Below are 27097 nucleotides of genomic sequence, written 5' to 3' on the forward strand. Positions count from 1 at the left end.
CTCAATGGGCTACTGGCACCCCTGCCAGGCAGCCTTCTGACGAGATCAGCACCCTGGCAGGGGATAGCGCCTCGCCTATTCCGCCTTAATGGTGGCCCTGGCCCTCGCCAGCTGGGGAGGGGCAGCGTCACCATTAAGGCTGAAAGGTTGAGGCTGCTGGAAGCAGAGGCCATTTTCATGAATAATGAACTCCCGCGAATCCGCAGGAGCTTCAGGATTTAGGAAACAAGGCCTCTGCTTCCAGCGGCCTCACGTCTTCTCCATAATGGTGGCACCGGCCCACGGGCATCTATTGCTTAAATGGATGCCTCGCAGGAGCAGCGCCACCATTATGGCTGAAAGGCATTTTTATCTGAAGCATGAAGCTGTCGCACATGAGTGAGACCTTCAGCCTATAGAAAAAAAGCCTTTTTGTGTAGTGGCCGGTGCTGCCACAGGAGATTAGGGGGCCCCGGCAGGGCCCCGCCTTAAAACAAGATTTTGGAGACTGCTGCGGCCCAGCCCCGACAGGCCCCGCCCCACTTAAAGCCCTGCATACCTCCAACCTGTCGCTAATTTTCCAGATCTTGTAATGAAGATCAAACCCTTAGGTAAAGGGTTTCCCTGGTGCCCGCCAACTAGAAGCAGTAGTTGAGGGATCAAGTCCTACGTTTTCAGTACGGAGCGAGCAGAGTGGGGTTCTGCCTTGCCTCATCAGCACAAATTTGAAAGTGGTGAATTTGGTCGACCTTAATTTGTTTGCATTTTATTCTTGTTTTTATTTACTTTTAATGGGGGTTCCCATGCACCCCCTCCACCCTGTCCACTTCCTTCCTGTCCTTTCCCGCATGCCCCCAGCCTCCCCTCTCTGTTAGTATTTTATGTAGTGTATACGTCAACAAAAATAAAAATAGAGAAAAATATTTAGGGCGCCTGGCGGGGTCCTGATATACCCAGGTAGAGACACATAAAATAGAAAAAATAATCAGGATGGGAGATCCTATAAGCGGTTGTGTGAGTCTGAACATATACATTTATTTCAAACACACATAATCTTTTCAATTTCACAGTTATTTTACAGAACGTTCGATAAGCACGAAAGTAAGTTCACAAAACGGACAGGTAGTGATTAAATACAGTGGAAATATCAAATGAATATCAACCTCTATAGTGTAGAGGTAACAAATCCACATAAAGGCACAGTTGCAAATGATAGTAGGACGGACCTACAGTTGAAGTGAGGTGCACCCGGGACGGAGAATAGTCCAGGGTATAATTAACACAAGGTGTACACAACAAAAACTACAGAACATACACAAAGGGGAGTTTTTTGCAGTTGTGTCACAGGAGATCGACACAGCTGTGTTTCGGCCATCTTGCGCTGGATTTGTAGCCTGTCTGGGTGTTGGCCTTCATCAGGATTGACACCTAATGTGGTGCTGTCCATGAAATCTGTGGGTGAGATAGAGGCTTTTAGGATCTCAGGGTTTGGTTCAATATTTTAGGAATTAATAAATAATGGCCTAGTGGTGCCACGATGATACATTGAATAGTGTATCGATGTACAGCTTACCTGCTGCTGCATTAGCAGTTCGGTGCTGTGTTAGGACAATCCTCAGTTTGTTGGATTGTAGGTGCGAAGTGCACTTCATGTTAGCCGTGGGTTCTTGGTTGCTAAATAAGTCGCGGATCCCAAGGGCTGGAACTGAGCCTGGATCGGTCCCAAAACTGAAGGAGAAAGCACAAGCCCAAAAAGGGCGTCAGTGCTATTTACAAGTTGGTGATATCTGGTGTGAGAGTTCCAGTTGTTGAATGGGAGGACCCACGAGGGGTCTGTGTATTCCACTGAACAAGCAGACCCAAAGGTGGGTGCTCGTGGTGGTCAAGGTGGTCATGACCTAATGTGAAGTACGTGGAGAAAAACATCTCTGTGGATTGCACGTGCTCAAGGTGGCAGGTCTAGTGAGAGCCACACTGTGGACTAGTCTCAGTTGTGCAAGAGATCAGTGGTTGCCAGGAGAGAGTAGTTGCTAGGTGCCATGGGTGTTAAAAAACGGCTGGCACTGGTTTACCCCAGTGGTTAACATCGGGTGAACCAGGTCTACAAACTCTATTTAACACGTGATGGAGTCTATGAATTCTGTGTGTGTTCGCACACATCGTGCGGTTTTGCTTGATTGTGGCTATTGATAACAGGCTAGTGATGACAAGTGAGCCAGGTCTACTAAACTCTATTATACACGTGGTAGAGCCCATGAATTGCCAGCATCTATTGTATGAGTGCGTGTCCGCATACAACGTGCGTTTTAGCAAGGAAATAATTAATGGTGGCTTTGTGGCTATGTCCCCAGCTGTGCTATTGCAGAAAGTGCTGCTACGGGGAGAGACGTGAGGGCCTTGGTTCATTTGCAAAGAGACTTACAGCGAGTAGAATGGTACGCCTGTTACCATGGAGTCCACAGCTCGGAATGGTTGCTGTGGGGATCGGTTTCTGAACTCTGGCTAAAAGCACGAAAACTGGTAATGGGCGGCCAATGGGGGTGGCCAAGGTGTGTGTGCCTAAGCCAATCCCCAAAGGTCCACGTAGGCTGTGGAGGTCAGCCAATCCACGGGGAGAGGGTATTGAAAGTGAAACTCGCCGCCTAAAGAGGCACGAACTACAATGGGCCCGATGAATCATGGGGTGTGTGGTCCCGTGTTTGGAACAGGATGATGGTGCGGAAATGTCATTTATCAAAGGACCACGTGGGGTGTGGAGGTCTGCCAATTCACAGGGAGCGGAGAGTGCAAGTACAACTAACCGCCTAAAGAGCCACGAACAACAAAGGGCCGGATGATACATGGGATGTGTGGTCCTGTGTGAAAAGAAGTTCCAGATCCGAACAGGATGATGGTGCGGAACTGTCATTTCTGATGCGTTGCCATCAAAACGCGCATAGAAGTTGTGTGGAAGTCTATCATGTAGAACACAGGACACATCTCAATGAAATGTCAGTTCTTACATCTTGCTCGGAACATAGTACATTCACATTGCATTTGTTAGAAATTGCAGTCTACATTCGGGTGGTACAGATAAGGATTGCACAATAGGATGTGGTGTGGGCAGAACACTGCACGTGGTCTGGTGCCGCTCATGTTGTGGGTAAAATCATTTGTGTAAGCTGAGACATTCATAGGCGAATCTACCACTGTCTGGATTGTTTGGACATGTAACCCCGCAGTATTAATGGACGAACCCAAGCTCTATGGCAAAAAGAGAGCCACTCATTTGCCTAGATACAGAGTGTTATGTGTGGTGTCCGATATAATGTACAGAAGACATATTAGTGACCTTCATGTACTGGTCTGATGGTGTCCTCTACGGGTGAACATATATGTGTAAACAGACGAGGCATTGCTCTAGTTAGGTGATGGGTACCCCATGTGACAAACCCAAAGGTAAGGAGGGCACCTAGATGCATGATTGGTTAGCCCCAAGGTAAATGGGTGGATTCAGGCTGTGATCCGGGGTAGAACAGTGTATGGTGGCTAAAGGCTACTCCCAAAAGTGTTTCCACTCCACAGTGATGTTGAGGCCGCTGCGGACTGAGTCGAGTCTGTGCACCCATTTCTGCTCCAGTTTTATGAGGGCTAAGTTGATGTCGCCTCTGTGTCGTTGTGGCTGTATTTGTTGCAAAACAGTCCAGGTAAATTGTTCGTGTGTATGGCCTTTTTTTCTGAAGTGTTCAACCAAGGGCTTGTCTTGTACTTGATTTTTGATGCAGGATCTATGTTCATTGATCCTCTGTTTCACTGGTCTGATGGTTTTTCCGATGTATACCAATTGGTGTGATTGTTCATGTTCCAAGTGAAGTCTTAATGAGTGAAGGTTTTGCTGTTGGTAGTATAGCGGCAAGCGACGCATCGGCCGCAACTGTAATGTCCCTTCACTGGTGGGAGATTCCACAAGGTGGCTGATGTTTTGGTTGGTTCCAAAAAGGTGTGAACCAAAGTGTCTTTGAGGTTTTTGTTTTTTCTGAATGCGAACAAGGTTTTTTTTTTGCTAGGCTGCCTTCATTCTTTATGAAATGCCAGTGTTTATTGCTTGTGGTCTTGATTAGATTGCTCACTGGGTTGTACGTAGTGACACAGACGGTCCTGTCGATGGGATCTTTGTTTTTGGTAGTCAAACAGATGGCGCGGTCGGTGTTCGCCGCTCTCTTCTTGGCCATCCTGATGGATTTGTTTGGGTAGCCCCTTTGTCCTAGACGCACCTGCAGTTGTTTTGCATGTAGTTCGAATTTTTCCTTGTCTGTGCAATTCCTGCGGATTCAGAGAAATTGTCCGTAGGGGAGATTGTATTTTAACCCTTGGGGATGGTAGCTCGAGAAATGAAGCAGACTGTTCCCGTCGGTCGATTTCCTGAAGAGTTCGGTTTTCAGCTGGTCTCCGGATCGATAAATATGCAAATCGAGGAAATTGATGGCTTGAAAATCCCAATCTATAGTGAACTTGATGTGAGTGTTTTGTAGATTGAGCCAGCGGTGAAGTTCCAGTAGTGCATCCTTACTTCCTTGCCAGATCAGGAGTACGTCGTCGATATATCGATGCCAGACTTTGATGTGTGTCCTGTAGGGATTGTTGTTGTGATAGACGTTGTCCTCCTCATACTGGGCCATATAGAGGTTGGCTACATCCGGGGCGAAGGTCGCCACCATGCTGACGCTTTTGATTTGTTGGTACATCTGTTGTCCAAACAGAAAAAAGTTTTCTCCCATGGCGATGCGAATGCACTCGAGGATGAAGTTTGTTGGAGTGGTTGTCGTATCTGTCCTTCTCTCGAGGCAGGTGGCAAGTGCTTGTAGACCTTCTAGTTGGGGGATGGAGGTGTATAGCGCCTCGATGTCCATTGTGACGAGGATTGAGTCCGTGGTTAGATGCACAGTGTCCAAAACCTTCATGGTTTCTGTGCTGTCCTTGGTGTAGAATGCCATCTTGCCAACGAATGGTTTCATGAAGTAGTCGGTATACAAAGACAAGGGTTCAAGGAGAGAGTCACATGCGGACACAATTGGTCGTCCTGGTGGTTTGGTGGCATGTTTATGTATTTTAGGCAAAATGTAGAATGCTGGAGTCCTGGGGTGTGCTTTGTTCAAGAAGATACGTTCATCAGTGCAGATCCATCCTTCTTCTTCGGCGTGCTTAGTGAGACTGCTGATTTCTTCTTGTAAACGTGGTGTAGGGTCTCGATTGGGCTTCTTGTGTGATGTGTCATCGTCTAGAAGGCGTTGGCACTCTTTGTTGTAGTCTTCGATGTCCATGACCACGATGCCACCGCCCTTATCTTCTGGTTTAATGGTTATGGTTTTGTCCTGGTTAAGGTTCCCGAAGGATTGCCTTTCTTCCCTGTTTAGATCGTCTTGGTAAAAGTTTTTTTGTGTCAAACCGCTGGTGATGGTTTTCATGACTATTTTTTCGAAAGTATCAAACTCCCCGGGGAGGGTGTGGGGGGGAGGAATAAAGCTGGATTCGGGTTTTAGGCCCGTCATGTTGTCTGCTGGTTTATCTGGTTGTGGGCCGATGATGTTGTCACTGTCTTGTTTTTCTGGAAGATAAACCTCGAAAAAGTATTTCAGTCTCAGAGTGCAGAAGAATTTCCTCAGTTCGGCCTCTATCTTGAAAGGATCTGCCTTGATAGCAGGTACAAATGATAGTCCTCTTTCTAGGAGGGACTGTTCTGCTTGGTTTAGTGTTCTTGATGATAGATTAAAAATAGGGATGGATGCTAGGGCTGATTGGAGTACCTTTGGCACGTCCTCATGTATTGGCCCTGCTGTTGTGGGCGTCTTTTCGGTCTGCCCCGTTGTCCTCCCCTGGGAAAAAAAGGATGTTGGGGTGGTGGCCCAGTGCTCCTGCCGCCGCTGGGTGAACCGGGCGAGCTGCCACTTGAGGATCTTGAGCTTTGAGAAAAATTTACAAAGCGGTTGCGTCTGTTATAGTTTGTTTGTTGCTGTTGCTGAAGGTCGCTGTAATGAGTGTCCTTAAGGTAAGGGTATGTCCTCTCTTCAGCGTAACTTGTGAGGTCCTTCCTGAATTTCTGTACCTTGCGCTCTATGGTGAGTTGTTCAAATTTGGCTATTTCTTCTTCTAGTTTTTCTAGTTTCTTTTTTGCATCGATGATAGTAGTGTCCTCAATGAATTTCTTCTCTAGTGTGGCCAGATCTTCTCCTTGTTTTTTGCATTCTTCCTGCGCGGTGTCAATGATCAGGATAATCCAATCGCGGCTGCATTTGTTGGCGACGCCGTTTAAATTTGTTTTAAACTTGGGATTGTCAGTGAACACCCGGGAATGTTTTTCACTTGTAGCCCTTCTGGTATGATCCCGGCCTTCAGGTATTCAAGCATGAATGTTCCATGCATCTCTGTGCGTATACGTTTTTTTCTCTTTTGATGGATGGTGTCTAGTTCATCTTTATTTGCGCCTTGTGCGATTGCACCGCCTTCGGATCCTATGGCGGATGTCGTGCCCATCAGTTTCCGGAAATATTTGTCCGTATAGGACACAATGTTGACTTTGTCCATGCTAGTGCGGGGGTATTGGGATCTAATATATACTTCTGAGTGATCAATTAAATAGCCCTACAACCACGGGTTGTGCTAAATCAAGAAAAATATTTAGGCCGCCTGGCGGGGTGCTGATATACCAAGGTAGGTACACATAAAATAGAAAATATAATCAGGATGGGAGATCCTATAAGCGGTTGTGTGATTCTGAACATATACATTTATTTCAAACACACAGAATCTTTTCAATTTCACAGTTATTTTACAGAACTTTCAATAAGCACGAAAGTAAGTTGACAAAACGGACAGGTAGTGATTAAATACAGTGGAAATATCAAATGAATATTAACCTCTATAGTGTAGAGGTAACCAATCCACATAAAGGCACAGTTGCAAATGATAGTAGGACGGACCTACAGTTGAAGTGAGGTGCACCCGGGACGGAGAATAGTCCAGGGTATAATTAACACAAAGTGTACACAACAAAAACTACAGAACATACACAAAGGGGAGTTTTTTGCAGTTGTGTCACAGGAGATCGACACAGGTGTGTTTCGGCCATTTTGGGCTGGATTTGTAGCCTGTCTGGGTGTTGGCCTTCATCAGGATTGACACCTAATGTGGTGCTGTCCGTGAAATCTGTGGGTGAGATAGAGGCTTTTAGGATCTCGGGGTGTGGTTCAATATTTTAGGAATTAATAAATAATGGCCTAGTGGTGCCACGATGATACATTGAATAGTGTATCGATGTACAGCTTACCTGCTGCTGCATTAGCAGTTCGGTGCTGTGTTAGGACAATCCTCAATGTTTGTAGGATTGTAGGTGCGAAGTGTACTTCATGTTAGCCGTGGGTTCCTGGTTGCTAAATAAGTCGCAGGATCCCAAGGGCTGAAACTGGATCAGTCCCAAAACTGAAGGAGAAAGCACAAGCCCAAAAAGGGCGTCCGTGCTATTTACAAGTTGGTGATATCTGGTGTGAGAGTTCCAGTTGTCGAATGGGAGGACCCACGAGGGGTCTGTGTATTCCATTGAACAAGCTGGTCCCCTTAAGTTCCAGTAGCTTCTCAAGACCCTCCTTTTCTCTTCTTCCTTCGCTCCTTCCGCCCCTTCTAATGCCCCCTCTGCTGCATTGACTGACTGCATGGTTCCTTCTGAGTCCTACAGTGCTCCAAGTCCTCCTCACCCAGTCTATCCCAGCACTCCGGAGACCCTGACCCCCTACCGTCCCCCCTAAACCTGCACTTCCCCTTCTGGGCCCCCTTTGCCTGACTAGCCTGGTGGGTTGTGCATCCCTACTGAGCCTGGTCCACCTATACCCCCTCACACTTAAAATGTGGTTTTCATTCCCTGCATCCCCTGCATCCCCTGGAACTTGCCCACTTGGCCTCCCCTTAACACGAGCCCAGCCCCAGGGGCCCTCTCTCCCTATTCACCCCACCCGGCATTTTTATTCCTCCACTCTCCCCTGCACTTCCCTCCTACCCTAGCATTATCCCTTCCCCCCTACCTGCATTTCTCCTCCCCCTGCACTTCTTGTTACTGCACTTGCACGATCCGAATGACACAAGGCCTAGTGGGACCGTTTATTGTTTTCTTCCCTGCCCCCCTCCCTTTTTGTCTTGTGGCGCCTTGAAACACCATTGGTTGTACAGGTGCTTTATAAATACACAATAAATAATTAAAATAAATAACATATCCTTTTTGAACCACTGTAGAATTTATTTATTTATTTTCTTTCTTGTGAATTGGTTAAATCAATAACCGTACACATTTGCGATACAAGGGAATTGATTAAAATTGACAACAAATGTAGTTAGTTGATACATTATACATTCAAAATAGATAATATAAGTACACAACTAGATAAAAAGAGATAACATTCCAATCATGATTTTCATATTATAATAAAATTGAGCTGCCCCACGAATTTTAAAACAGCCATTGTTAAAAAAGTGTAACTTCCATTCGTCATCTTTAGCCAAAGATCTTGAGTTATTAACCACTTTTGATTAGATACGAATCTTCCAAAAGCATGCACTCGAGGGTCATGCAAAGCAGTACAATCAGCTAAAATGTGCCTTAGAGTCTGATTACAGTTTTCTTTGATGCAAAATGTGCACATTTCTGGCAAGGAGTTAGTGTGATTTTGTATGTATTATATTTGTCCAGTAGGAAGTAGATTTAATTTGAAGTGAAGAAATTGCCCCCTCAAATATAAAAGCATTGTGGGCGTTCTCCCAACGGCTTATCTACTATTGAGAAACTAGTATGGATTTTTCACTTTCTCATTTGTGTAATTGTTTTGCAACAATCGTTTTGAAAAAGTGCTTTTTTATGTTTGTTTGATTTTCGCACAATGTTTCTATCGGCTGATCAATGTTATTTTTTATTTATTTATTTATAATTTATATAGCGCAGCCACTGACCCGGGGGCTTAAGGGTGCTAAACATATACAACAAAGACAGCAGATGGCCTATACACTGACAAAGCACTATGTCGGATGAATCCGGCGACTAGGAAGTGCTAATTAGTTAAACGGAAGGGTCTTCAGTCCCTTTCTGAACACCCTGATAGAAGATTCTTCTCTCAGGTTGATGAGGAGTCCATTCCAAAATGTTGGAGATGCCGAAAAGAAGGCTCAATTTTTGGGCTTTGTCAACCGACAGACGGGAATCTTAAGAAGGGAGCAGTCGTTAGATCTCAAGTTATATGTACTGGTTTTAGGAACCAGATCATCCTTAAGATATATTGGGCCAGCATTTTTTAAACAGTTAAAGGTGATTGCCATTAACCGAAAACGAATTCTCTCCTTGATTGGAAGCCAATGTGACTCTCTTCTTGCGTCCGAGATATGGTCCCTTCTATTCCGGTCCACAACAACTCTGACTGCATTATTCTGCATCAATTGGAGTCTATTAATCTGGCAGTTGGGTAAACCAATCAGGAGGCTGTTACAGTTGTCCATTCTTGAATGATTAGTGCACACGCTAAGGCTTCCCTGCTTGTCCTAGCTAGGAAAGGTCGGGCATGAGACAGACATTTTATATAGTAGGCAGTGGAGGCCACAAGACTGCAGAACTGTGCCTTCATATTCAAACTACGGTCCAAATAGACCCCTAAAGGTTTGTCCTTCTTTTTAGTTTCAATAATACAGCCACCAATCGAGAGTTGGATATACTGTCCCTCCAGCTTACGAATCTTCCTTTCTGTTCCTACAAGCATCAACTCTGTCTTGCTCGTGTTGAGCGAGGGGAGGTTAGTACCTATCCAGCTTTGAATAAGACAGTAAATTCTATTGATGTTAGCTTCATCTTCAGCGAAGACACCAGTGAGTGAGATGACACATTGGGTGTCATTGGCGTAGTTAGTAAAATCAATGCTGTTGAGATCAAAAAGTTCAGAAAAGGCACAGTAGAAATGTTATAGAAGATAGGGGAGAGACAAGCTTCATGAGGTACTCCTTGTGCCAGCTCTATAGGAGTGGCATCCGTTAAGTCACTGCTCACTCTCCAGTGACGTCCCCCAAGGAATGATTTGACCCATCGAGCTGCACTGGGCGTGAAGCCCGCTACTTCCTCCAACCTGGCGACCAGAGCTGCATGGTCCACCAGGTCGAAGGCGGCAGACAGATTCAGCAGCATCAGCATGCTAATGTTTCCCTGGTCCATATGCTGGAGGAGTCTGTATTTTCAATCTAGCAGGGCTGTCTCGGTGCCATGCTTTTCTCTAAAACCGGATTGTCTCTGGTTCAAGATTCTCAGCGGTTCTCAGGTGGGCGGGTATTTGTGTATACGCCACCCTGTCCAGAATCTTCAGCAGAAGCAGGGAATTAGAGATAGGTCTATAGTTTAGCGGGTCACTAGGTGACAGATTAGGCTTCTTTAGGAGCGGTGTGACCCACAATTGCTTGATGCAGGCTGGCACAGAACAGTCTCTAAAAGACACATTCATGAATCTACAAAGAATGTTAATCAGAGCAGTGGAGCATGCTTTAATAGCTAGTGAACGGCAGATGTCCCCCTTACAGTTTGACGGCTTAAGTTTCTCAATGATCAGCATGAGTTTGGCTTCACATATAGGTTTAAAAGAAAAAAGCTCTTTGGATTTCCAACACTTGGGTATAGGATTGGTCATATTGGGATCAGTTCCAACTATAGTTTTGTTAGATAGCATGATACCAGCCTTACTCTTACTAAGTTTAGTATCCATTGCTTCATGTTCTCGAGAATAATCTCAGCTCGGTTTAAGAAGCTTTTAAGGGGGCCTGTGGCTGAATTCTCCAAAATCATGTTTATGTCCATGTACAAGGAATTAGGAGCTGGTGTCATAATGTTTTTATAAAAAGACAACACCTTCCACTCAATCCACGCCTTCATAGAAGCCAAGCCTAATTCGTGTCGTAAGGCAACGATGCGAATTGTGCAGGTTTAACATTTTTCTTCCATACTATGGATTCTATGATGCTCCAATCAATGCCATTAGAAACATGAAAAAGCTCCTGCCCATATAACAGAGAAAGAATCACTTTACTTTTATGAAATTCAATTAAAGGATTTAATGTAAATCAACAGAATCTAGAGTTGATCCTCTTCATCTGGGCAATTAGCTGCTTGGCCTTATCTTTTAGTCTAGAGATCCACCGAGTTTGAGACGGAGTCGCAACCAGACTAAATCCCAAACAGCTTATCTGTTTAGATGGAGCTATCGGTGCATTGCCCAGTTTCCAGCTGTATCTAGATGCTCTCTTATGGCTGGTTGTTAAGCATAAAATGGTAGCTTTATTGGGTATTAGTTTAGGCGTAGCTCTTAATGGCATCTATCAAGTATTGTAAACCTCGTTGAGTATGGTCTAGGAGGACCGCATCGTCTGCATATGTCATCAATAATATAGGATGTTTTTGAAGTGTAGGTGTTATGAAAGCTACTGTGCATCTCCCAGATCAACAAGATATAATTTGAACAGGCAGGGCACAAGGACACACCCCGGATGGAGGCCTATTCGTACTTTGAATGTATCCACTAAGCTACCCAGCCTGTTTAATCTTACTTGTAAATAAGTACGCTTATGGAAGTGAACTAATATAGCCAGTAGATGATGAGGAATATGCTAGAGTTTCAATTTTGACCAAAGCCGAGCCTGATTTACTGTATCAAATGCCTGGGAGAAGTCAATGGATGCAACGTAAATCGGTGAACTCCCTTCCCCCAATCCATTTCCTGTAGACAATTCAGGATGAAACCATTCAATAAAGTTCCCATCCCTTTTCAAAAACCTATTTGATATTTAGTTAATAGACCCATTTCATAAGCCCATACTTCCAATTCGTGTAGGACAAACAATGCAAACGTCGTACTCTTGGCATGAATGAGAGCAATTGGCCGGTAGTGTAAGTGATTTAAACGATCATCCTTCTTATGGATGGAGACAATTATTGAGCATTTCCATGTGCTCAAGGTCCATTTGGTTTCTATGATGTTATCAAATAGTAATGTCAGTACTCTAGCCCTCAAAGTTGGATCTGTCTTAAAGAGGAAATTACAAAGACCATTTGGCCCTTGGGCTCTGGCGTTGGATAGTTTTCCAATCAAGCTGTCTATTTGCTGTTTCGATTTTTAAGCACCACGCCACATCTGTCAGTGGTATATACCACTCTTTTCTGATGAGCGGTAAAGGGTTGAGAAATGTGATTTCCAAACATATTTTGAGTCAGAGTTGCTCAATGATAGATCTTTACTAACATCCCAAAAGTTGCAGTAGTTTTTGGCAGTAATAATCTGTAGCATATGTTCGCTATCTTTCTGTTTTAGACGGTGGTGATAAGCTCTGTGCTAGTTTTTGTAGGCTTGCCACAATTGACGATCTTTCCTGAAACACTCCTCTCCAGAGAGGATTTGCTTTCACAATTGCTGCAGACTCCGCCTTAAGAGTGCTTTTCCTTCCTGCACTATAACATCAAAATTATATATCTTTTGTCTGCAATAGCTTGCAGCTTTTATCCCTACACCATTGCACTCAATAATACATTTTACAAAGCCCTCTGTCGTGATCAAAGACAATTTTGACTCAATAGTAGGATTTTCATAGGTTTGCTGCAGTCAATCGACAAATGCTCTTGCATCGAAGACTCTCTTAGCAATCGAATTTCCACTAGGATTGATTATCAAATGATCCAATTGTGTAGCCATTTCAGGTGTTATCCCTAAATTGAAGCTGGCGCTTATTATGTTATGATCACTAACTTTGCTCTCCAGTACTGCAATACCACACATCTTTAAAAACAAATCAGATGACAGTTCTAAATAATCTATACATTATGAAGTAGCTCCTTTTTTCTAAGTATGCCTGACAGGGAAATTCCCATTTAATGTTACAGTTGGCTACTTGTAAATTCTACTCTCAGAAAATATTTCTCCAAATCCTTCCATATTCATCACTAGTAGGGCTAGGAAGGAAGACATTTTCTTGAGTCCCATTAGTCGTACAATTGGAGTTGAAGTCACCACCTATAATAAGATGGTGGCCATTATTATTTTCCATATATATATAAGTCATCATTATTTCAATGAAATGGGCCTCATTAGAAGGTTGGAGGTAACCATGCCGCTTTTAGCGGCATGATTGCCTCCATACCGCAATCCGGGCCCGGGTTCCTCGAATGAGGAATTACCGGGCCATCACAACCTTGGCGGACCCGGTAATTCCCCGGCCGAGAAACCCGGACCGGGTCCATCCCCATTCTTATTCGAGCCCCCATAGGGCTCAATGGCAATGGGGATGGAGCTAACAACGGGCCCGTTAATGACGGGCCCATTGTTAGCTCCCTGGTCCCCTCGCAGGACCCGGTAAGGACGCCTGGTTTTTCCAGGCGCCCATTGCGGGTCCCGCGAGGAGACCTCGTAATAGGGCGGAACGGGTTTACCGGCACCTTTACCGGTGCCGGTAAACCCATTCCGCCAACCTTATAGTGAGGCCCAATGTATTAATAATAACTCAATTTTAAAAAGGGCTGGGTTCTAATATAAATTAATAAAGAAATATTGGAATATAATTAACATTTCCCTTACAGTATATCTTAAATCTAACAGCCCATGATATGTGTTAGCGCAAATTTCATGTTTTGCTACAACATTTGATTTTATAGCTATAATGAGATTGCCTACCTCCCTTAAATAATACAGCATCCTGATGTATATTAATGTATCCGTCTAGGATCGATGGGGGCCTCAACCATGTTTCCTGTAAAAGAAAAGCACAGTATGAGAGTTAAGAATGTGTGCCACTTCATTGCTATGTAATAAGCTGTTGAATCCTCTCACGTTTTCCTGATGGGCATTAAGCTAAAGGCCTGTGTCTACACAATCTAACTTTCTTAAACCGTTGGCCAAATTTCTCGGTAACCCTGTCCAATCATCTTGAATAGCAGTTAATTGATTTGGGACCCCTATTAATTTACTAATCGTCCTGAGGAATTGCCCCCTCCCCATGAGTTTAATTTGTATGAATTCACCATTATAGCACCTGCTAGATTGGTGCACTGTATTGTGTTCAAATCCCATTTTTGAGCTAGTGAGTTATCATAATAAGACAGGTCATATAGCCCATTAGGCGTATTGTGCCTACTTCAACTAGCAGCATATTCATAACAACATTTGAGGTGATTGTCAGCTTCACTATATCAGTGTGCACTTCATTAAAAAAAGTAGACACTGTCTATATCACGGGAGGTTAGTAATCGTAGGTGCGCTATTTCATGGACCAATGGCAATAGGTTTGAACGATTTAACACTATCTTTTGGTCTGTCTCTAGCAAAAATTCCAATAGAAGGTGTTGTACAGAGTCCTTGTATAAGGTAAAGCTGCGATCATGATTTGATATACAAGGGGGGGGGTGGCTGGGAATCTCTCTACCAGCACGAACACAGCCCAATGACCTGTTCCAAAGTTAATTTATGCAAAACAAGGGGGGGTCTGGGAATCTCTCTACCAGCACGAACACAGCCCAATGACCCATTCTTGGGTGAAGACTTGGTAGAGTCTCTCCCAGGGGTTATTCACCCAAGAACAGGTCATTGGGCTGTATTCGTGCTGGTAGAGAGATTTCCAGACCCCCCTTTGTTTTGCATAAATTAACATAGGGTCTCACACTAAGTTACCAGGGCGATCCAGACATGGACCCCTTGCTCACTGTTCTTAGAGAGGCACAGCTTCACCTCACTGATGATGCCCATACCTACACTAACTATGCAGATGATGCCCAGATCCTCCCGCTTTCTGGGGATTACGAAAGAGATTTGGCCTTGGTGAACAGAGTGTACATCATCAACCAGGCATGGATGGCTACACATGGTCTATGCCTGAATGATGATAAAATGGAACTCATCATCCTGGGCACCACTTCCAGTCTAAAAAAACTAGGACCTGACTACTCCTCTTTTATAATTGATGGCAACACTATCAAAGCTGGACACGAGGTAAAAATTCTAGGCGTCTATCTCGATTCAAACCTCACATTTGCCAAACAAGCTAACTCGTTAGCGTCCTCCATGGCCTACACATGTAAACTTATCCGTACAGCAAAGCCTTTCCTCTCTGGCACTAGTTGTATCACCCTAGCCAGAGCCCTTATCTTGTCTCGCCTGGATTATTGCAATGCGCTTTATCTGGGGTCAACTAAAGCCACTACTAGAAAAATCCAAATTCTGCAAAATAATGCGCTTAGAGCGGCATTGGACATGTCCAGAAGAGACCACATCTCCGAGATTAGCCGACAGAACAACTGGCTTCCAACCAACGATAAAATCCTCCTCAAAACTCTGTCGCTGACCCACAAATCCCTCAACAACGCTGCACCTACATACCTGTTCGAGAGATTCCACAGACAGATCTCTGTGAGACCCTCTAGAACTGCCTATAAAGATTGCCTGTCCATTCCTAAGTTTAATCGCTCTACAATTGGTGGCAACAACTTCCCGGTGAAAGCAGCTAAACTATGGAACTCCTTGCCTCCGACACTGAGATCTGACCTACCCTACCAAAACTTCAGGACCAATTCCATCTTGTGGCTGAAAGCGAATGGTCAGCAACACAGTAAATAGACAGGACTCACTGCCAGAAGCCACTACTACCCTGCACCTAGCTGTTTATCTGCTCATTTCACCCTACGATCACATATACCTGATCATGCTACCCTCGTAAGCAAGTTGCATGCATTGATGCACCCTTGCTTCTATACCAGCCACCTGCAAATAGGTCATGTCTGTATATACTTTGTATTTAGTTCCTGTATGTAAATATGTAAATATGTATGTACTTCTTGCATGTAAATACTTATTCTGTTCTAACTAAGCTTCGCATATACCTGTAACTGTTACCCGAGGGTATGTCGCGCATTATAAATAATAAAACAAACAAACAAACAACAAGACTGAAACACGTGTTGCTGTTGGTACTCTTGTTCAGAGGAGAATTGCCTAGTATTTCGGTGCTGGACTGCCCCTGCGCAGGAAAAAAAGACTGATATGCGGGGAAATTTCTTCTCTGTGAAAGGCACAGTGAGCTAAAGACTTGGTAGAGTCTCTCCCAGGGGTTATTCACCCAAAAACAGGTCATTGGGCTGTGTTCGTGCTGGTAGAGAGATTCCCAGACTCCCCTTTGTTTTGCATAAATTAACTTAGGGTCTCACCCTAAGTTACCAGGCGATCCAGGCGTGGAGTCCTTGCTCACTGTTCTTAGAGAGGCACAGCTTCACCTCACTGATGATTCCCAACAAGGCTGAAACACGTGTATGGGGTTGCTGTTGGTACTCTTGTTCAGAGGAGAATTGCCTAGCATTTCGGTGCTGGACTGCCCCTGGGCAGGACAAAGACTGATATGCAGGGACATTTCTTCTCTGTGAAAGGGACAGTGAGTTAAAGACTTGGTAGAGTCTCTCCCAGGGGTTATTCACCCAAGAACAGGTCATTGGGCTGTGTTTGTGCTGGTAGAGATATTCCCAGACCCGCCCTATGTTTTGCATGATTTGATAGACTCTGGGAACTATGAGGGCAACCATTCCGAATAGAAGGACCCTGCAAGCTAACTGTGTCAGTATGTAATGACTTCTCATTGGTCAATGTTTGAGCTTCCGTAGTACAGACCAAAAGACCCGCCTGAGTTTCTTTTTGTTGAGTTCATGTTCCTTTTGTTACCACTCCTACAAGAGATGGCTTCTCATTACTCTATGCTTGGGTTTCGATCGTGCAAACCCGCAGACCCGTCTTATTTTCTTTTTGTTAAAATAATGTTCCTTTTTTTTCCATAACTTTGTTTTATTTTCAAGTTACAGATACAGCTACTACACATCAACTTTCATGGTAACTTCAACAAATTATGCAATCTTGTGTTGAGATCCTTTTCCCTGGTTAGTTACTTCTATAATCCGAAGCCATGCTTCCGGAAGAGCCATGTCATTTTAGAGTCTAACCGTCTCCAACTCTGTATTCCCCTCCTCCCCCCACCCTTTCCCACGCTATGCCCCACGGCATGGTTCAGTGTCTGTGTTCTTCAAGTTTGCAGTGGTCATGAAATATTCCATCTCACGGTATAAATTTGTCTTGAGTGGGCTCTTGTTTTCCTTTTCGCTTCTGGTGCTCTCATGTTACGATTGATTTAAATAAGGTTGGTCTGAAGTGTTGAGCTTCCCTGTCCTTAACAAACTCCTTGAATGGTTCCCATATCGGCAAGAATTTCTGATATGTGCCTTCTTTTAGTGTCCCCACCTTTTCCATTGCCAGTACGTTCCAGATCTTAACCCACCAGAATGCTGTTATGGGGTCTTACGCGTTTTTCCACCCCTGAGCTAGAGTCATCCTTGCAACCATTAGTAGTTGGGTGATGAGCGAGGCAGTATTCCCTGTTGCTGCATAGGTTCCTTCTACCACGGTCCCCAGCAGCACCACTTTCGGCGAAAGGGGGAGTTGTTTCCCTGTGATATCTTTTATGTGTCCCAAGACCTCTTCCCAGAATATCTTCGCTTTGGGGCATTCCCGCCACATGTGATATAGATCTACTCTTTCCCCGCATTGTCTGCAGCAGGTGGGGGCGTAGGAGGGGTTCATTTTTGTGCAGCCTGTGTGGAGTCAGATACCACCTGTCGCATAGTTTGTAAGCGGTTTCTTTGACTGCAGTGCTTCTGGATGTCTTTTGCGCCCTCCTCCAGATTTGTCCCCATTCCTCTTCTGTAATGGGGGTGCCCAGATCTTTCTCCCAATTGTCTTTATATGCGCGTTGGTCCCCCATTTGAGCATTGTCTAATAATTTGTATATTCTGGATAATGCTCCTCTCGTTCCTCCCTCCTGCAGGGTCAGTTCCAGACCGATCAGAGATCTGGAGGCCGCTTGCTTGACCTCTTTCTGGGATATCCAGTGTCTGATTTGTATATACGTATAACGGTCGTTCGCTCCCACTCCGAATGTCTGTTTGCATTCCTCGAATGTGAGGGGGTTTCCTGCTTGGTAGAAATCCCTGAGAGGGAGTGTCTGTGCTTGCCCCCAACTGTCCCAGAATCTGCTTCTCATCCCAGGGGTACATTCTTGATTATGTGCCATTGGGGTGAATGGACCGAGGCCCGGTGTAATGTGGCGTTTGTGGAGCGCTTTCTCCCAGCCCTTCAGCGATGCTCAGGTGGTTTCCCTTAAGTGCCCCTCTGCACCCCTCACTCGTGTTCGGAGTGCATGTAGCGTATCCACGGGGATACTAGTTATTCCTTGCTTGATTCCCGCCCTCCCTTTCAGTACCTCTCTTCCCATCCACTTCATCATGGGTGCCACTTGCACAGCCAATATATATCTGCCAATATCGGGGACCCACATACCTCCCATAATGGGTGGTCTTGTCAATATGTTCTTCTGTATCCTGGGCATTTTCCCATGCCACACGAAGGATGTTATCTCCTTTTGTAGTGACTTGATCATTTTGGGGGGAATCTATACTGGAAGGGAGCTCACCACGTATAGAAGGCAGGGTAGTAATGTCATCTTGATTGGGGGAATACGCGCAAACCAGGACAGTTCTTGTGCATCCCAGTTGCGCAAGTCTTCCTTTAGTTGTTTCCAAAGGGGGGTTATATTTGCATTGTAGAGGGTCTTGTAATCTTTTGTTAGGTGTATCCCCAGATATTCTATTGTTTCGGTTTCCCAGATTAGGGGGTATCTTTCTTTCAGTGGTGTAATCTCCCTTGCGTCTTCTGTGATGTTCAGGCCTTGGATTTAGTGAAGTTTATCGTGAAGCCGGATACTCTTGCAAAGGCCTACAGCGTTCCCATCACTTTGGGGAGAGAACTAGTGCTGTCGCCAAGGAATAGTAATATGTCATCAGCATATAGTGCTATATTATGTGTCGTCAACCCCCCCCCCAGAAACCCCAATCAGTTCTGGGTCCTGCCTAATAAGTTCTGCTATCGGTTCCATCGCCATCTCAAAAATTAGAGGAGATAGGGGGCATCCCTGTCATGTGCCTCTCTATTTTCGCTGTGGTTTCCCTATTGATTGCAAAGGTCGTGGAAGGGAGTTGGAAATTCGCAAGAATCATCTTGATGAAAATGGGGTCGCATTCAAATTTTTCCAGAACTAATTTCAGGTATGCTCAGTCCAGGCTATCGAAGGCGCAGCGTGCATCTAAGGCCGCTATGGAGAATTTTTGCCCTGTTCTGATTCCTATTTCAATAACGTCTATCGTTCGCCTAACATTGTCCTGCGTGTCTCGCCCCATTATGAAACCCGCTTGGTCTTCATGGATTATTTTAGGCAACACTTTCATAAGCATGTTTGCCAGAATTTTGGTGTATAGTTTGGCATCGCTATTCAATAGTGAGATTGGGCGGTAGCTAGAGCAGTCTGTGGTGTCCTTGCCTGGCTTAAGTATTAGGATCGTGATCGATCTCCCCATATCTGGTGTGACCGCCCCGTGCTCTCTGACAGTGGCGCCGCCAGGAATCAAATTTAGGAGGGGCAGAGAGGGGACCAAAGACAAAAGTAGGGGGGGGCACAGACAAATGTAAGGGGAGAACATGGTCACTGCTGGTCTTAGGCAGGGGGGCACAAGGGGGAGCACATGGTTTCACAGGGGGGGGCGGCCCCCCCAGGCCCTCCCCTAGCAACGCCACTGCTCCCTGATGTGATTAAAGAGTTTGGTCAATGGTCCAAGCAGTTGGTTCCGGAACGTCTTATAATAGCATCCGGTCCCGGGGTCTTGTTTGGGGGTAGGTGCCTTATGGTATCATTTATTTATTGGGCTGTTATAGGGGCTTGCAGGGTGAGGTTGTCCTCCTCAGAGATCTGGGGTAGTGTAAATATCATATCATATCATAGTGCATGTGTGTGTGTAAGGGGAGGTCCTCCTTTTGCAGAAGGTCTTGATGGAATTTTCCCATTATGTCTAGTTTGTCTTTTTCTGTGATGCGTAGTTCCCCTTTTGTATTTCTGAGCCTGACTATGTGGTTGCAAGCCCTTTGTTTCCGGAAGTTTAGCTGCAAAGAATCTGTTGGCTTTCCCCCCCCTGGGTGTAATAGGTCTGTTTGGCGCGTAGTAAGGAGTTTGCCGTCTGGTCTGCTACATGGGCCTCGAGTTGGGCTCTTATTTTGCGAAAGGTTCTTAGCATTTTCCGTATTTGCCTATCCTTATGTCGTGCTTCAGCTTCTTGCACTTCTGCCTCAAGTTTCTTTCTTATGAGCTCTCTTTCTCGCATGTATGCTGACGCTTGTGATATGAACTCCCCCCTGATGACCGCTTTCCCCGCATCCCAGATTACTCCCCAGTCTGTTTTCCCTTTGTCATTCTCTTGGAAGTAGTTATTTAGTGTTTCCTCCATGGCTGCCCTGAGTGTGATGTCTTTTAGTATCATCTCATTCAGCATCCAGCATTTACGTGTTGGGGTTGTGTGTTTCTACAGAACCATTCGCACCACGACTGGCGTGTGATCGGAGAGATATTTGGTCTCAATTTGTACTTTGTCTATTTGAGGGATCCATGTGGCCGAGACTAAAATCATGTCGATTCTCGAATATCCCCTGTAGGCTGCCGAATAGTGGGTAAATTCTCTGTCTTGCTCATGAAAGAATCTCCAGGTTTCTATCACCCCCAGCTCGCTAAATAGCTTTCCCAGTGCCTGTCTATTCCTACCGTCTGCAGTTGTTGGTGGGAGTGTCTTGTCGAGGGCCGGGTCCATCACACAATTAAAGTCAGCTCCGATCACTATTTGGCCCTCGCACCATTTCCCCAGTTTCTGCAAGATTTCTTCCAGGTATATGTCCTGTCTTTCGTTTGGGGCATAAATCGCAATGAGGGTGTATGCTTGGTTTGCTAGCGTGCCTTTGAAGAGCAGATATCTGCCCCCCTCGTCCCTGTGTATGAGCTGTTTCTTAAATGGTACATTGGCGCCTATCAGGATGGCCACTCCTTTGGTCTGGTTCCCCCCTGAGGCGAAGTATTGTTTGGGGAAGGCTTTGTGGGCCAACCTTTTTCGTCTATCAGGAGTAAATGAGTTTCCTATAAGAAGGCTATTGATGTTTGGAGGTATGTTAGCCAGGTTAGGATGGAGCATCTCTTCACTGGGGAATTGAGACCTTGTACATACAAGGTTATAACATTCAGATCAGCCATCTCTCCCGCTTATGTCCCCTATCCTGTGAGAGTACTGTATGGCTCCTTTCGGCATGGATGTTATATTTCTTTGCATTACGCAAAGCATACCATGAAACTTTCCCTTTGGCTTGAACCACAATGTCCCCAACTCCCTCCCTCGCCCCTTCCCTTCTCCCTCCCATTCTCGTTGGACAGAGGTGTTGTAACGCCTCCTCCAGATTTCTACCAGATCATTGGGTCCCATGTGTTTCCCTACCAGCACTTGTATTTGTCCTGTAGTTCGATTCCAGTATGTCCGTCTCACCCCGCCCCGCTCAGGGCGCTCGTGTTAGGTCTTGGTCTTTCCTAAAGATCTTACAATATTAGCCCCATTCAGTTCTTGCCTTACTGACTGTGTTTTTGTAGGTTTTACTTCGGTCTGGGACCCTTCAGGGAGTTTTCTCGGCCTTGCCTTCTTTTGGGTACGGTCGACCATTCCCATTGCTTCGTTCCTTCCGCTCTCTGGGAAAGGGTCTCTCCCCTGTCCGGCTGCGTCTGTTCTTCCTCCTCAATCTGTAGCAGGTCGATGCCTTGCTCGCATATGGAGATGCGTTGTTGTTTGTCGTCCTAGAGAAATGTCAGCCCGAAGGGGTACACCCATCTGTAGGTTATTTGTTTCTCTATGAGCACCTTTGAAACTGGTTGCATCGGTCTCCTCTTGTGGAGAGTGGAGAGAGCTAAATCCTGAAATAGTTGGATCTGTGTTCCGTTGACAGTGACTATCTGTTGTTTCCTCGCTGCACGTAGGATCTCCTCTTTCATTACGTAGGAGGTCATTGCCAGTATGTCTCTTGGTTTTGCTGCGGGGTCTCTTTTCTTCGGTCCAATTCTGTGCACCCTGTCGATGAGCACTTCCTCCGGTTGTGTGCCTGAGAGAAGGCTGCTGAAGTAATGCTGCATTGTGTCTCTCAGGTCCTTATCTTCAATAGTTTCCCCCAGTCCTTTGACCCTGATGTTCGATCTACGGGACCTATTTTCCAGGTCCTCGGCCTGAAATTCCAAGTTGTGTGTCGCTCTTGCACTTTGGTCTAGGAGGGTGCTGTTTTGTTTTGCCTCTTCTGCTAACTCCGAGAGGCCCGTCTCTGTGGTGTACACTCTGTTCCTCAATTCTGTAATGTCTTTCTTCACCTCTTGTAGGGAGGACCTGAGGTCTTCTCTTATAGTGCTCAGTTGTGTTAGAAGGGAGTGCATCATCCTGCATTCCATGCTCTTCAGGCATTCCTCTAGTTCTTCTTTGTTGAGGGCCATATTAGTGGCTGGGGTTGTGTTTGCATAGCACTGTAGTTTCTTCCTTTTGCTGTGCTTCTGACCGGAGTTGCCTCCAGCAGTGCTCTAATTGGCCTGCTTGTGCTTTAGTAGTGGGCTTGGGTCTCAGCTGCGTGTTTTTGAGTTTGTTCCCTGGCATCTGTGACATGGATACGGTCCCAGCGGGTGGTGGGTTGACCTAGGTAGCCCCTGAGAGGTTTTGCCTGTGATTACCGCCTTCTATTGCTCAGCAGGGTATGAGCCAAGATCGTGAGAGCCCAATGCTGAGATGGGGGCTATCTTGCGTATGCCTACAACTTGGCTTTCCTGGTGCTTTGGCATAGGACAGGTCAGGGTTGTGAACTCGGCCCATAGGCTGTGCTCTTTGGGCAGGTCCGGTGATATGGGGCCACAGACTCTTTACTGTTGCAGTGTTCCCCGGCCCCTCACACTCCAGGGACATTTTGGGGCTCTAACTGAACTCTTTTCTTTCGCTATGTCTGAGCTATGTCAGCACACTGCCAGAGTGTGTGAGGGTACCACGGTGGTTGTATTTGTGAGCCTAGTATGTGGCTGGGGTGGCTGTCTCCCAGCACGTACCCAGTTAGCTGCGGCCAGGTTCCCCGGGTCGGAGTGTGCGGTTTATTTTTAGTCTGGCTTTATATTTGGCGGGCGTTCCATTGGCTTTGTAAATAATTGCCTGGACTGGGGTGTTGGCCCAGGCCCAAGGTTTCTGAGCCCTCCCCCAGTGCTCAGCAGGCTCTCCACTTCATTTCCAGTGTGTAGGGGGTGACCCTCTGGGGCTTCGTGCTTCGCTCTGGGAGCGGGTGGGGGGGCCGGGCTGGGCTCTCAGTGTGCCCCCTTTCAATTTCCAGGGACAGCGGGTTCTTCTGCTGGGGCAGGGGGAGTGGCTCTTCCTACCTATGCAGTGTTGCTGCTCCGTCTGGCCTGCACCGGTCCGCCCGCTATCTCCTTCTCGGTGTCTGGGCTCCATAGGCAGGGGGTGCCAAGGCATCCTCTTCGTCTCCGGGTTACCAGCTCGCAGTGTGTTATCCGTTGGGCTCGTCGGTGCTGCGTTGGCCTCTGTTTCAGCGGCAGGCAGCACTCTCCCGGTCCTCTGCTTCTGCCTGGTCTGCTGTTCTGGGCTTTCCCGGGCCGCTCCTTTCACTTTCATTTTGCCCGCTGCGTTCGGGTACTTTATGGGTGCTGGCGAAGATGTCGTAGTGTTCGTGTTGACCCCGCTGCTTTTCTAGGGCAGCATGGAGCTCCTCTGCCACGAAAAGACACTTGTTTCACCTTTAAGTATTTGGCCCTGAGCGAAGTGCCCAGGTTCTGCGACTTTACAGGGCAGTGGCCATCTTGGAATCAATAATGTTCCTTTTAATGCTGCTCCTAAAATGGATAGTAGTGGAACTATTTGCCGCTATATCTCCCTTCTGCTCCCAAATCACTTGAATTTGAGAAACTTTGTCCAGGATCAGGGGTAAGCATCCCCATATTACCACTAGTGCTTTTGTTTGCGACTTTGAGGGAGAATCTACCTGCTCCATAAATGTGTGTTCAGTTGCCCCTCAACACTCTTACAAATACCATACGTTATCGCTGTTAAGTCACCATTAGTCCTTTGTGTTACAATCGGGTTGGCAAAGGCTTTAGCTTTCGAGGCTGCCTCTTCCGTAATGTGAATATTTCTTACAAATGTTGTCGAACTCTTTTTGTTTGTTCTTATTTTTTTCCATGCCTTGACTTCTTTGTTACTTTTCTTGTAGGAGGAGCGGGATCCTTGCTCTGTTCCTGAAGTGGCATGGGGGCTGACACTTCCTTTCCATCGTGTTCCTGCACAGGAGGATCTCCAATGGTCAGCGGCCCAAATAACACTTTCAAGGTATCCATAGTTCCATTGTTGTCAGTCAGCAGACCGGCCTTTAGGACCGAATCCATAATTTTCAGCCTTATTTTTGTGTCACTAAGTATTAACATATGTGAATTCAGTTACATTTTTATGTTATAGTAAAGTGAAACAAACTAATTTAAAGCCATGTTCAAAGCTGATTTAGATGGAGGGGACAGCTTGATATTATTATCTAGCTCCCTCGATGTGTGATGTAAATTCCTTGACGATACAGTTCTCACAGTGGAGAGGGAAGCCATTTCCTCACAATCACTGTGTTTTCTTAGAAAAGACAGTGTTTTGTGTTCATTCAGTCTTCAGGATCTGATGACTTTCCTGTGTGAACTTGGTCGTTGTTAGTTTGACAAACCAGATCATGTAAACTGACATTGTCAATGAAATTGCTTTCTTGTTGCGCCACTGACTTTCCATCAGATCTATGTTGGACGTCCGTGCTTGTCTCTGCTTTCTGGACAAAATCTGTGATCATCTTTTAATTCAAATGACTTTTTTTTTTGTCTCCTCTAGTTTTGCTGATTTCCCCTTTAATGTCGCGTTAAGGCACAGTCCAGGATCCCCAAGGAAGCTTCCAGTGGGACTGCTTACGATGGGAAGACTGCAGAAACTAATGACTGTTCAGGCTGTGATTGAGCACTATGTAGCTGGACAGGGGTCTCAATCAGTTCCAATATATAATAAAAACACAGAGTCCTCCGGGTAATCTATATGCACGCTACTGCTCCCGGATGGAGCAGACATAGCTAGTCTTCAGACACTGATTTGCTGTGTGAATTGTACATCTTGAACTTATAAATGATGCTTTGAATGAAGGCTGTTCTTACCATCTGCTGTTACACAATTAAATCCTTCTAACTGTATGCACTCCGTAGTATGCCAACAATAATAAAAACATTCCTCCCAAGAATATGGCACACAAAGCCTTCAGTGAATCTGCCTCCAACTGCAGACACACTCTGCGGCGTAACGCGCAGGTCAGTAGAGTTTAAAGGTACCAGTGTTGCAATCCAATATGCACTCCATAGTACGCCAACACTAGTAAACATGTTCCTCTCAAGAACACGATACACAAAGCCTTCAGTGAATCTGCCTCCAACTGCAGACACACTCTGCGGCGTAACGCGCAGGTCAGTAGAGTTTAAAGGTACCAGTGTTGCAATCCAATATGCACTCCATAGTACGCCAACACTAGTAAACATGTTCCTCTCAAGAACACGATACACAAAGCCTTCAGTGAATCTGCCTCCAACTGCAGACACACTCTGCGGCGTAACGCGCAGGTCAGTAGAGTTTAAAGGTACCAGTGTTGCAATCCAATATGCACTCCATAGTACGCCAACACTAGTAAACATGTTCCTCCCAAGAACACGATACACAAAGCCTTCAGTAGATCTGCCTCCAACTGCAGTCACCCTCTACTCACTCTGTTGCATGTATTGCCTTCTCCCCTGAACAAAGTATCCAGAGTGCATCTACATTCTTGTTATACATTTCTCTGTCTTCTTTGGCAGGGCTGGGGTTTTATCGTGTTTTTAATAGTTATTTGTACAATTGATTTATTTAGTAAAGGATTTATAATTTTACAGAACTTTAATGGGACGTTCTTTTATTTTGGAACTGGGTTACTTTGCTGTTTGGGTTCCTACTGGATCACATGTATACAACTTCTCAGAGTATTGTCTTCCCTCCGCCCACTTTAACACAAAAGGCGAGGGAGGTATATCTCTTAGCTGTGTCGGTTTTACCTTTATGAGTGGGATCACTGATGGGTTGTAGAAGCGTGTGGGATGAGTAGGCGGTCTAGCCACTACTCATCCTTGTACTCCTGCAGGGTAGAAGTCATTTTGTCACAATTGTGGCAGCAGTTGAAATGTGAGATAGACGGTGCATATAGCTAAGTCTTAAAAAATAAAGTTTGTGCAGTTGACGTTTGAAACACTAGCAGGTATTTTGACTATCACGGAACTCAACATGCGTGCTGTGCAGACCTTGAAAGCAAGCCTCTTGTGTGATCTCTATCAAGAGAGGGAACTCCCTAATGGCAATAAGATTTAGAAGGCCACATTTCTCAGGAGCCTCCAACCTTTTGAAGAAGCTACAGGGTGAAGAGTTCCCAGGGGGTCAGTAGCAAGCTGATGCCCCCAGCCCAGCTGCCCTTTCTCTGCAGCTGGGATGGGGGCAAGAATTAGAGACGAGAGCGACTATAGTGCTTCCCAACATTCCTCCCAGAAAGCGAGTAGTATGGTATCACAGAGGTCCCAAGTATCCAGCAAGTTACACACATCTGTTAGGTCCCAAGCTTCGGCCAGGTGCCAAGCCTCCATTAGGTCCTGGGCAAGTCTCATTGGGGATGTCCTAACTGATACAAAGTACCTCCAAGAGGAAAGGGGGTGGCCCTGGCTGAGAAAAAGAAGAGTGAAGCTGCCGTTCTAGCAGAATGAAGCAGAATACTGACGAAGTACTAGCAAATCAGATGCAGAGGGATTTTGTGGTGCTGAGACCCAGAGAGAGACCAGGAAAGCTTCTAGTGGGGAGGGAACTGTATCCAGTGGTGGCTCCCAAGCAAATCCTAGGCGCCACATCCCAAAGGATCAACCATGGGAGGTGGTGAATGATATTTTTGACTGGTTCGAAACACTGGAACTAGCTTTCCGCCTCCAGGAGGTGGAAGAGGAGTTGTGGGATGCAGCTCATATGAACCATCTAACAACGGCTGGAACTGATATAATAATTCACTTATACCAAAATGAAGGACGACAT

At 45.7% G+C, this 27097-nt stretch overlaps 1 long non-coding RNA gene across 1 annotated transcript in view; it reads left to right on the top strand.

Annotated features, from left to right (window-relative positions):
* Window positions 1-25244, top strand: part of LOC138481735 (uncharacterized) — an 87503-nt gene extending 62259 nt beyond the window's left edge. Inside the window, exons 2-3 of the long non-coding RNA XR_011274368.1 lie at window positions 24198-24313; window positions 24848-25244. This is a non-coding gene — a long non-coding RNA (uncharacterized lncRNA). The remainder of the gene's footprint in view (window positions 1-24197; window positions 24314-24847) is intronic.
* Window positions 25245-27097: the final 1853 nt, after the last annotated feature.

The sequence above is a fragment of the Ambystoma mexicanum genome, chromosome 5p (assembly GCF_040938575.1).
Source record: "Ambystoma mexicanum isolate Mex_15411 chromosome 5p, UKY_AmexF1_1, whole genome shotgun sequence".
In the NCBI taxonomy this organism is placed as follows: domain Eukaryota; kingdom Metazoa; phylum Chordata; class Amphibia; order Caudata; family Ambystomatidae; genus Ambystoma; species Ambystoma mexicanum.